This window comes from Salmo salar, chromosome 27 (genome assembly GCF_965601325.2).
Source record: "Salmo salar chromosome 27, fSalSal1, whole genome shotgun sequence".
Classification (NCBI taxonomy): Eukaryota; Metazoa; Chordata; class Actinopteri; order Salmoniformes; family Salmonidae; genus Salmo; species Salmo salar.
The window spans coordinates 1,748,965-1,758,899 of record NC_138317.1 but is presented as its reverse complement, the minus strand read 5'-3'; the positions used below and the strand labels follow the sequence as shown (position 1 = coordinate 1,758,899).

Below are 9,935 nucleotides of genomic sequence, written 5' to 3'. Positions count from 1 at the left end.
ATACTACAGTAGGTTCCCATTCTGAGTCTCACACACACACCGACAGACACACAGTCGCAACAGTCAGATCATCGTCAGGAAGGCCCACGGACAACTGCTCTGATACAGGTACATTGAAAATGGGTGGCTTGTGAGACTGGTAGAGGTAAAGCTACTCTAGACTAGTGTGCTGACACAGTTTAAAGTAGAGCTCTGGAGTGTTTCTATATAAAGGTTTGTTTTCTTGCTGTTTGTATTACAGTAATGGTGTTAACCTGTGATTTGGATGTAAAGGTACTTATTATTGTAGTAGTGGTGAGAGCTTTTAAACTACAGTTATTCTCAGGTGTGTTTATGTAAATGTTTGATTGCTCTTAGACAAGGAGACAATGGTTTTTGATACTGACTTCATATATCAGTAATCGTGTTAACCTGTGACTGTATGAGAGCATATTTTAATGCTGAGTTGTCATATAAGAAGTTCCTCTAATGTAAGCAGCAATGCTAACATTTTGGGATGGTTGAATATGATGTTAATTTTGTTTCCATAATCAGAATTTGTATAGATGGGATTAGTCAATGTGGCTCTGTTGAATTTCCCCAAGTATAATTGATTGTATCCATTGTCAGGAGACATACATACATACATACATACATACATACATACATACATACATACATACATACATACATACATATGAGTACCAGTCAAAGGTTTGGACACACCTACTCATTCAAGGGTTTTTCTTTATTTTCTAGATTGTAGAATAATAGTGAAGACATCAAAACTATTAAATAACACATATGGAATCATGTAGTAACCAAAAAAGTGTTAAATAAATCCAAATATTTTATATTTTTGACTCTTCAAAATAGCCACCCTTTACCTTGATGACAGCTTTGCACACTCTTGGCATTCTCTAAACCAGCTTCACCTGGAATGCTTTTCCAACAGTCTTGAAGGAGTTCCCACATATGCAAAGCACTTGTTGGCTACTTTTCTTTCACTCTGCGGTCCAACTCATCCCAATCATCTCAATTGGGTTGAGGTCGGGTGACTGAAGGCCAGGTCATCTGATGCAGCACTCATCACTCTATTCCTTGGTAAAATAGCCCTTACACAGCCTGAAGGTGTGTTTTGGGTCATTGTCCTGTTGAAAAACAAATGATAGTGTCATTAAGGGCAAACTAGATGGGATGGCGTATTGCTGCAGAATGCTATGGTAGCCATGCTGGTTAAGTGTGCCTTGAATTCTAAATAAATCACTGACGGTGTCACCAGCAAAGCACCATCACACCGCCTCCTCCATGCTTCTCGGTGAGAACCACACATGCGGAGATCATCCGTTCACCTACACTTACGTTTGGGGGTGGGGGAGTTTTTCCCGGGCTAAAGACAGCTATATCGGTCCACTAATACAGGACTAGTAAAGGCCTAGTGCACTACTTTTTTAGTGGGTGCTGCACCCCTACTACCCGCGAGTATGGAATGATCCAGTAGCAAAGTAGTATCAGCCAGGCTAAGCTGAATGTTCAGATATTACAGATGCCGTATCTTAATTTGATCATCCTTGTTGCAGGAATTTTCTATCAACCACAACAAAAAATTCCATGATTTATAATCCACATAATAATTCCCATTTCCTGCTGTGAAAGAATGTGTCAAATTAAGACACGGCATGTGTACTACAGAAGATATTTGGAAAATAATTTTGTGTATCCCTTAAACAGCAATAAATTGTTAATGTCTGTATTGTGCCTGAGCTTTTGGACTTGATAGAATCACAAAAGGGAGTTCCAGATCATTTTCATGGCTTACCTGGGATGTGATTCAGTATTGGGGCTCCCAAGTGGCGCAGCGGTTGAAGGCTAGAGGCGTCACTACAGACACACTGGTTCGAATCCAGGCTGTATCACAACCGGCCGTGATTGGGAGTCCCATAGGGCAGCGCACAATTGGCCCAGCGTCGTCCAGGTTTGGCCGGTGTAGGCCGTCATTGTAGATAAGAATTTGTTCTTAACTGAATTGCCTAGTTAAATACAATTATAATTACATTATTGTGCTGTTGTAAACCATTAGTTGTTTTGGCTAAAGTATGGAGCTTCACACTTATGAACAGCATGGTTTTTCTGACTTGAGATGAGTGTGTGTATAACTCCTGCATACATGTAGATCTTCCATTGCTTTTAATAGCCCAATATGAAGAGAGTTTGAGTAATTTGCAACTGAGAGCCCAGCTAGCACATTTGGTTCATTGGAAGTTGTGGGAACATATATTTTTGGTTTCCCATTGGTTCTGTGAACGAAGCCATAAGTTTCCTCACCGATAACTTAAAAAAAAAAAATGTTCTAAGAAAACTGCTCACTTTAGTCTATTCAAACCATAGAGATTAGATAGAGGACTCATCTTTGTATCTGTGCCATTTATAGCGTCTGTAACAGCACAGGCAGCGCCATTGAGGCTATCTCCATTTTGAAGCAGTCAATTTTCTTCACGATTGGCTGATCCCTCCTGATGACCCGGTTGACACCAACAGGGTCACCAGGAGGGATCAGCCAATGAAGTTGGAAGTCCCACCCAGTTGACTATATTAAAATGGTGGAAGCCCTCAATGGCGCTGCCCATGCTAATATGTCCTTTGGGCCACTAGAGGCCTCTATTATTTTCTATGATTCAAACAGACCCCATTTCAAAGGAAACAAGCACTAATTTCAGCTGTGGCCAATTAGGGAGAGAGGCCAACACACCTGAACAGACTTAACAGGATTGAGTTTTGTTGATGCTGAGACCGTGATATATATTACTGGAACGGTCTATGAATGTTACTAACGTTATCTTGTGGTTTCCATGGAAAGTGTTCTTAACGATCTTGGAAAAATTTGAGAACATGACTCTAAATAGAAACATGAGGAAATGTTATGCTGATGTACTGAAATTACCACAGAAGAACTGCCTGTATCTCAGGACCTGAAGCAAGGATATGCATATTCTTGATACCATTTTAAAGGAAACACTTTGAAGTTTGTGGAAATGTGAAATTATTTTAGGGGAATATAACACATTAGATCTGGTAAAAGATTATACAAAGAAAAAAACATGCATTTATTTATTATCTTTGAAATGCAAGAGAAAGGCCACAATGTATTATTCCTGCTTAGGCGCAACTTAGATTTTGGCCACTAGATAACAGCAGTGTATGTGCAAAGTTTAAGACTGATCCAATGAACCATTGTATTTCTGTTAAAAATGTATCAAGTCTGCCCAAATGTGCCTAATTGGTTTATTAATAAATTTAAGGTTCATAACTGTGCAATCCTCAAACAATAGTGTGGTATTCTTTCACTGTCATAGCTACTGTACTGGACAGTGCAGTTAGGTTAACAAGAATGTAAGCTTTCTGCCCATATCAGACATGTCTATGTCCTGGGAAATGTTCTTGTTACTTACAACCTCATGCTAATCACATTAGCACACGTTAGCTCAACTGTCCTGCGGAGGGGACACCGATCCTGTAGAGGCTAACCCCTTGATGTTCTTGTTGGATCTAATTTTAATTGCTAGCATTTCAATGGCCATAATAAATAGATATGGAGACAATGGACAGCCTTGTTTAACTCCTCTTAAAAGTTCAGTACTTTCTGAGAAGTAACCATTGTTTACTATTTTACATCTGGGGTTGCTATACATAACTTTAACCCATTGTATAAGATGTTCACCAAAATTAAAGTATTCAACGCATTTATATATAAATTCTAATCGTACTTTATCAAATGCCTTTTCAAAATCTGCTATGAAGACCAGACCTGGTATCTTCAATGTTTTATAATGTTCAATTGTTTCAAGTAATTGTTGTATATTATCCCCAATATATCATCCATGTAAAAAACCTGTCTGGTCAGGATGAACAATATCTGGTATAACCTTTTATTCTATATGCTATGCATTTCGCCAGGATTTTCGCATCATAATATTGAAGTAACATTGAACCTGGGTCCTGTTTTAGTAGTGATGAAATCAGACCACCTTGTTGACTACCTGAAAGTCTACCATTTTGTATAAGAGAAATTTAAACATGCTAAAAATGGATCTTTGAGTACATAAAAAAAGGTCTGATATACCTCTACTGGTATACCGTCAAGCCCTGGTGTTTTTCCAGACTGAAAATATTTTTTTTCCCTCAAAAAGTACCTCTTCTGTATGTTGGTGTTCACACCGGTCTTTCTGTAAATTTGTTAATTTATTGTTATTATTATTATTAGGAAATAAATCCTTACAGTTAACATCATTCAGTGAAAATGGAGGAAACTGAAAAGAAAACATGCTTAAAATATATTGCTTCCTCTTTCAAAATATAATTTAGTGAATCATGGCTAACTCATTTGTAACGAGTTTCTGTAAATTATTTTTGTTAGAATTTCTGTGTTGAAGATTCATGAAAAAATGTCGTGCATTTCTCCCCATTTTCCATCCAATTCGCTTTATTTTGTAATACATTACACTTGATCGTTCTTGAATAAGTACCTCCATTTCTTTGTTATTCCTCTAACCTATTTTGTGCCTCTATAGTACAGTTTCCATTACCATCTACCTGTGCTGTTACTTCCTCTATTTCCTTTATTAGTCTCTCTTTTGACCTAAACTGCTTTTGTTTTAATGATTTAGTATTGTATTGAAAGTGTCCTATACAATAAGGGGATCTGCTGTACCTATGTTGTACAAAAAAAAGTGAATTCTGATTTATTTTGTCTCAGTTAAGAACAAATTGTCATCCAATAGGCTTTGATTCAATTTCAAATATCCCTGTCCACGTGGAAATTCTGTAAGAATTATATGGAGGCCAATTAGATGGTGATCCGATCGCATTTGGTCTCCTAATAATACTTAAAAAAACTTTTTTTACTTTTGATGCCAGCAAGAACGAGATTAGGAATTAATCAAGACGGCTAGCTTGATTAAGCCTCCTCCATGTATATCTCAATAGGTCAGGGTTTTTCAATTGTTTATGCACAAGTTCTAATGTATCCATGATCTTTTCTCCTTAAGTGCTTGAGGGTGATAGTTTGTAGAATGATTTCCTTTACGATCCATTGAGGTAGTTAAAACCGTATTATAATCTTCCACCATAATAGATTCTTCCGTTGCTTGTGAGCTCAATAATTATTATATATATTTTCGAAAAAGTGTGGATCATCATTATTTGGCCAATATAGATTAGCCAGATCTGTTTTTGATCCAATAGCATATTTTAAAGTAAGTTGACTGAGAACACACTCTCATTTACAGCAACAACCTGGGGAATGGTTACAGGGATGAATGAGCCAATTGTAAGCTGGAGATGATTAGGTGGCCGTGATGGTATGAGGGACAGCTTGGGAATTTAGCCAGGACACCAGGGTTAACACCCCTACTCTTACGATAAGTGCCATGGAAGCTATAGTGACCACAGAGAGCCACGACACCCATTTAACGTCTCATCCGAAAGACGGCATCCTAAACAGGGCATTTTTTTTTTTAGACCTGAGGAAAGAGTGCCTCTTACTGGCCCTCCAACACCATCTGGTCTCCCATCTAGGGACCAACCAGGACCAACCCTGCTTAGCTTCAGAAGCAAGCCAGCAGTGGGATGCAGGGTGGTATGCTGCTGGCTGCTAAGCCATTGCATTCATAACTTGCTATACTTATTTCCCCACTTACCATAATGATACCCAAGTTTCAATTATACTTATCACAACCAATGTTTGTAAACTTAGCATTAAAAAGGACAATGATGATTTAATAAGTGTCAATATTGCTGTACCATAATAATTTGCACTGTTAAGCATACTGTAGCTGCAACTTTGTAAACCTCCAATTGTCCTAATATTCCACCCACTAAAACCTCCCCCATATCTAGGTCTGTTGTCACGAAGACCATCTCCCTGACTCATGATGCACCTTTGCGTCCTAAGGCAAACCCTTGGCCGCCAGAGGGAAATATGGGCAGTCCCATTATAACATAAATATCTAAGAGAACTAACCAAATGTGGAAAACGGTCAGAAAAAGAATAGTAACAATAATAGATCATATTAATATATTTAGTAACAGCACAATCTTATACATGCAGGCTCATATTTGAAAGTCCTAGCAAGGCTAAAAGCATGTCAGCCCAGCCTGCTCAGTTCATTGGATTCAATTGGAAGAGAAAACAACCTATATATATATCGCAAGACCAGTCCCTTTTTTTTGTTTTTTGTTGAATGTCCATTACATGCAAGACATATTTCATGTAGTCCTCATTTATATCCTGTTGTATTCCGACAAAAGAAGGAAAAAGGAATATAGATTCTAACGGCCACTAATGACTGCAAGTAAATATTTGTCTTAGGCATCACATTATATCCTGTTGTATCGTGTCATGGCTGTGCCAGAGCCGACCGCAAATCAACCCCGGGCACTCCCTTATGTGAAGGCATACTCAAGTTCAACTCACAATCGATTCCGACACAGCCATGGTACGACAGCCAAGAACACATGCAGTACTGACAATCCAGAGTGAGTAAACCTGTGAAACCAACCCTCTCTCCACCCTACACATTGTTTTTTTATTCCAGGGTTGTTGCTCTATCACCTTGGCTGTTTTACACCTAGGCCTATATCATTAGGAACAAGAATATAAAAGGTAGCTTATATAGAAATATATAATATACCTTTCTCTCGCTTAGAGAAGTGCTTCCATAAGCCAATTACCGTTAACTTGAATCACTTTATCACAGTGTTAATAACCTCTTAGAGACCCCTTCGCGCTCGGATCCCGTTAATGGGATTGATTTTGACAACAGCCAGTGAAAAATCAGAGCGCCAAATTCAAAACAGCTAAAATCTCATAATTCCATTTTCTCAAACAATCAACTATTTTTCACCATTTTAAAGATAAGACTCTCGTTAATCCAACCACATTGTCCGGTTTCAAAAAGGCTTTACGGCGAAATCATAAAATTTGATTGTTAGGACATAAACTTCAGAAGAAAAACCACACAGCCATTTTCCAAGCAACTGGATGCATCACAAAAACCAGAAATACAGCTAAAATATTCACTAACCTTTGATCTTCATCAGATGGCACTCAGGACTTCATGTTACACAATACATGTATGTTTTGCTCGATAAAGTTCATATTTATATCCAAAAACCCCATTTTACATTGGCGCGTAATGTTCAGAAATATTTTCCCTCCAAACCTTCCGGTGAATGAGCACAATGAGCACACATATTACAGAAATACTCATCATAAACTTTGATCAATATACAAGTGTTATGCAGAGAATTATAGATACACTTCTCCTAAATGTAACCGCTTTGTCAGATTTCAAAAAAGGTTCACGGCGAAAGCACAATTTGCAATAATCTGAGTACAGCCCAGAAGACACCAACAACAAGCAAACAGAAACCCGCCATCTTGGAGTCAATAAAACTAAGAAATTACATTATAAATATTCACTTACCTTTGATTATCTTCATCAGAAGGCACTCCCAGGAACCCCAGCTCCACAATAAATGTTTGATAAAGATTATCTTTATGTCCAAATACATCCATTTTGTTCGCGCGTTAGGTTCACTATCCAAATCCACAAGGCGCGTGCTTACTTAGTCCAGACGAAAAGTCTAAAAAGTTATACTACAGCTTGTAGAAACATGTCAAACGATGTATAGAATCAATCTTTAGGTTGTTTATAACATATCTTCAATAAAATTCCAACCGGACCTATCCGTTCTCTTTAGGAATGAATATGAACTCAGCTCGCTCCCAAGTCCCTGCGCGTGACTGAACCCATGCCTTATAATGGGACGCCTACTTCCTTGGGCTGTTATTCCCTTCAAATTCACCATGAATCCTCAAACAAGGTTCTAAAGACTGTTGACATCTAGTGGAAGCTTTAGGAAGTGCAAAATGAACCCTAAGTCACTGTATACTGTAAAGGCAATCACTTGAAAAAACTACAACCTCAGATTTCCCACTTCCTGGTTGGATTTTTCTCAGGTTTTTGCCTGCCATATGAGTTCTGTTATACTCAGACATCATTCAAACAGTTTTGGAAACTTCAGAGTGTTTTCTATCCAAGTCTACTAATAATATGCATATCCTACCACCTGGGCCCGAGTAGTAGGCAGTTTCATTTGGGTACGTTTTTCATCCGGCCGTGAAAATACTGCCCCCTATCCCTTAACCAGCCCACACACACTAGAGACAACAACCCTGTTGACAATGCCTAATCCATCCATTTTGCGGTGTGTATCAGAAGAATAATAATTCCTTAAATTTATGTTGAGATGAATTGTTTTTAAAATGTAAAGGGTAATAACGATTAGTTTATAATCATAAAAGCCTGTTCCAATAGAGAACCTAGGCAGGTTTTTAGTTATATAATCCTTTATCCTAGCCATATAATACATCTATTCATATTTATTACGTTTTATCTAATCATTCCGATTCACATCAGCGAACAAGGGACACACTTTAAAACAGTTTAAGTCATAGTATACCCGACCTCTACAATTAGGACATACAGTTGAAGTCGGAAGTTTACATACACATAGGTTGGAGTCATTAACTCGTTTTTCAACCACTCCCCAAATTTCTCGTTAACAAACTATAGTTTTGGCAAGTTGGTTAGGACATCTACTTGGTGCATGACACAAGTCTTTTTTCCAACAATTGTTTACAGACAGATTATTTCAGTTATTCATTGTATCACAATTCCAGTGGGTCAGAAGTTTACATACACTAAGTTGACCATGCCTTTAAACAGCTTGGAAAATTCCAGAAAATTATATCATGGCTTTAGAAGCTTCTGATAGGCTCATTGACATCATTTGAGTCAATTGGAGGTGTACCTCTAGATGTATTTCAAGGCCTACCTTCAAACTCAGTGCCTCTTTGCTTGACATCATGGGAAAATCAAATGAAATCAGCCTAGACTTCAGAAAATTAATTGTAGACCTCCACAAGTCTGGTTCATCCTTGGGAGCAATTTCCAAACACCTGAAGGTACCACGTTCATTTGTACAAACAATAGTACGCAAGTATAAACACCATGGGACCACGCAGCCATCATACCGCTCAGGAAGGAGACGTGTTCTGTCTCATAGAGATTAACATAATTTGGTGCGAAAAGTGAAAATCAATTCCAGAACAACAGCAAAGGACCTTGTGAAGATGCTGGAGGAAACGGGTACAAAAGTATCTATATCCACAGTAAAACGAGTCCCATATCAACATAACCTGAAAGGCCGCTCAGCTTGGAAGAAGCCACTGCTCCAAAACCGCCATTAAAAAGCCAGACTACGGTTTGCAACTGCATATGGGGACAAAGATCGTACTTTTTGGAGAAATGTCCTCTGGTCGATTGAAACAAAAATAAAACTTTGGCCATAATGACCATCATGTTTGGAGGAAAAAGGGTGAGGCTTGCAAGCCAAAGAACATCATCCCAACCGTGAAGCACGGGGGTGGCAGCATCATGTTGTGGGGGTGCTTTGCTGCAGGAGGGACTGGTGCACTTCACAAAATAGATGGCATCATGAGGCAGGAAAATTATGTGGATATATTGAAGCAACATCTCAAAACATCAGTCAGGAAGTTAAAGCTTGGTCACTAATAGGTCTTCCAAATGGACAATGACCCCAAGCATACTTCCAAAGTTGTGGCAAAATGGCTTAAGGACAACAAAGTCAAGGTATTGGAGTGGCCATCACAATGCCCTGACCTCAATCATATGGAAAATGTGTGTGCAGAACTGAAAAAGCGTGTGCGAGCAAGGAGGCCTACAAACCTGATTTGGTTACACCAGCTCTGTCAGGAGGAATGAGCCAAAATTCACCCAACTTATTGTGGGAAGCTTGTGGAAGGCTACCCAAAACGTTTGACCCAAGTTAAATAATTTAAAGGCAATGCTACCAAATACTAATTGAGTGTA

At 38.5% G+C, this 9,935-nt stretch overlaps 1 protein-coding gene across 3 annotated transcripts in view; it reads left to right on the top strand.

Moving 5' to 3' along the window:
* Positions 1-9,935, top strand: part of LOC106588166 (myocardial zonula adherens protein) — a 37,148-nt gene continuing 27,213 nt past the window's right edge. For 2 of the 3 annotated variants that reach the window (XM_045709684.2, XM_014176881.3), the window contains exon 1: positions 1-108. The gene's annotated coding sequence lies outside the window, so the exon portion shown is untranslated. The remainder of the gene's footprint in view (positions 109-9,935) is intronic. The other variant, XM_045709683.2, reaches the window with a different exon arrangement.